Raw genomic sequence first — 2,775 nt, 5'->3', positions numbered from 1 at the left:
GAGCTCCCCTAGGGGGGAGGTTTGGGGGTGGCAGGGGGGATGGGCAGATGGGTCTTTGGAACCCTCCCCACCATCGGTTTTCTGACAGGCTGCAGAGCAACATTGTAGAAGAGGCTGGCTGGGTCATTCTCCCACCCTGGTAACTTCACCCCACGGTGGGACCAGTTTGGGGGGGTGAGGTGAGGGGGTGACTGAGGCCTTGGCTCCAGCTCTGCAGGCTGAAGCCAAATCCACTGACCCCAACCATGGCCTTGGGGGGCTGCCACCTCACCCATCACCCTCAGTAGCTTCCTCAGGTGTGGAGGGGTGACCAGGCCTTGGGGAGGGGCTGGGCAGGCTCTGGAGGGGACCTTGTCCTGGGAGATGTTGGGGAAGGAGTGCAACCCCTCCCCCCACCCTTTGGCCTCTATGGGGCTCTGCCCACAAGTCCATGTGGGACATGCAGGTAAGTGGCTCAGGATGTCTCAGGAGGGTGTCAGGGCTGGGATCATGGGTGGGGCTTAGGCTGTGTGAGGTTCATTCACTTATTTATTCATTAAGCTGATGTTAGCATGACACCTACTGTGTGCCAGGCACTGTGTACACGCTGGGCACCCGGAGGCGGTGAGCCCAGCACAGCATGTGCTCTGAGGCCTATAGCCTGGCCAGAGGGGAAGGTAGTATTAAGAGTGAAGAGTATTTAGTGTTCTTTAGAACCCACAGGCTCTCAGTGTGTCTCCAGAAACCTCAAAGCCTCTGGGCAGGCTCCAGGTGTTGGAGATCTGGTGTTTCCTTGTTGACTGTGTCCCTCCCCCATCACTTGGCCATCCTGTGCCAGGTGCTGGAGGCCCAGCCCCAGGTGGACTTGCCTGTGACCTGCAGACCAAGGTCAGACTGCCAGGTGGTGCCAGGATTGGGGCTGGGGCCCAGGTCCTCTGGCTGCTACCCCATACCTGGTGCTGGAACCCTCTGCCCTGCCTGTCTGAGGTCACACTGGCCTGAGATGGGTCTTCTCCACCCTTCCTTCAGTGGCTTGGGCTCCTCGTTGTGTATTCTGACCTTGTCCCCCTCCTGAGGGGTTGGCCTACTTCCAGTCTCAACATGCACACAGGCGAGTTGGGATGCTCGTAAAGAAGGTGTGAGACCGCTTTAGCAGGGGACAGCCATCGTCCCAGTACTCCGGGTTCTGGGTGGCCAAACCACTAACTGGAGGCCACCCACCCCTCTAGTCATCACTAATGCTCCCAGAGTGCTTACGGCTTACCAAGTACTGGTGGGAACATTCAAGGCGCAACTAGCTAATTTGGGGTCTATACTATCACAGTCCCCATTTTTACAAACAGGGAAACTGAACAGAGCCCGAGGCTGCATAGCTAAGAAAGAGCAGGGCTTCCCTGGGGGTCCAGTGGTGTTAAGAATCCACCTTCCAATGCAGGGGATATGGGTTCGATCCCTGGTCAGGGAAGTAAGATCCCACGTGCTGCGGGGCAACTAAGCCCTCACGCCACAGCCAGAGAGAAGCCCGTTGCCGCAGTGAAAGATCCCAGATCCCGCGTGCTGCAACTAAGACCCGATGCAGCCAAAAATAAATAAATAAATATTTTGAAAGAACAAAGGAAGGGAGGGAAGGAGGGAGAGAGAGAGAGAGAGAAAGAAAGAAAGAAAGAGTAGAAGCAGGACTTGAACCCAGTCATGCCGACTCTGGAGCCTGGGCCCTTGTCCTCTGCACCACACAGCCAGCCCTCGGACCCAAGGCCAGGCCGTCCTACTCCTCTCCAGCTGCCAGCTGGAGCCCCCAGGAGCCTCTGAGTCTCCACACCTGCACCAGTTGCTAACAACAGCCCTGTTACTCGAAGCACTTCCCTGTGTCAAGAGCTCACCTGCAGCCAGGCCAGGAATTGCTGACCTCCTGCTGATGCCCATACCAAGTCCAGAGCCCGCGTGCAACTGGGGCCACCCCAGCCAAACCCCAGGTGCAAGCCACACCTGGGAGAGCCACCCCATCCCAGCACTGGGCAGCAGTCAGCTTCTGCGAGCCAGGCCTGGGAGGGTAAGAGTGCGGACTCTGGGACTTCCCTGGTAGCGCAGTGGTTAAGAATCCGCCTGCCAATGCAGGGGACACGGGTTCGAGCCCTGGTCCGGGAAGATCCCACACGCGACGGAGCAACTAAGCCTGTGCACCACAACTACTGAATCCTGCACGCCTAGAGCCCACGCACCGCAACGAAGAGTAGTCCCTGCTCGCCGCAATTAGAGAAAGCCCGCATGCAGCAACAAAGACCCAACACAGCCAAAAGTAAATTAATTAATTTTAAAAAAAAAGAGTGCGGACTCTGGAGCCGGCCAGCCTGGGTTCGCATCCCTGCTCCGCCATTCACTAGCTTTGTGACCTCAGCAAGTTACTTAACCTTGTATATGTATCTCAGTGTTCTCATCTGTAAGATGGGAATAATACAGGTATTGACATCTTAGGGTTACTGGGAGGGGATTAAATGACTTAATTCACGTAAGGCACTCAGACCAGTACCTGGCATGTAGTAAATACTGTAAGTGTTAGCTGTCACTTTAATTTTTATTATTGCCCTTCTGTGTAGACAGCTAATCCAGACGCTCTTGGCTGGGAAAGGGCAAGCTACCGAGGCTTCGAGTGCCGTCCTGCCTCATGGGGAAAGAAACAAGCATTTGAGGTGCTGAGAACATGGGGGAAAGTGATTGGGACCAGATTAAGGCAACAAACGCTGTTTCTAGAGGCTATTTTGTGTTCATTATCTATTTTTAAGCTACCATTTGTTGGGT

The sequence above is a fragment of the Physeter macrocephalus genome, chromosome 3 (assembly GCF_002837175.3).
Source record: "Physeter macrocephalus isolate SW-GA chromosome 3, ASM283717v5, whole genome shotgun sequence".
Classification (NCBI taxonomy): domain Eukaryota; kingdom Metazoa; phylum Chordata; class Mammalia; order Artiodactyla; family Physeteridae; genus Physeter; species Physeter macrocephalus.
The sequence above is the reverse complement of the archived record's forward strand: the minus strand, read 5'-3'. Positions refer to the sequence as shown.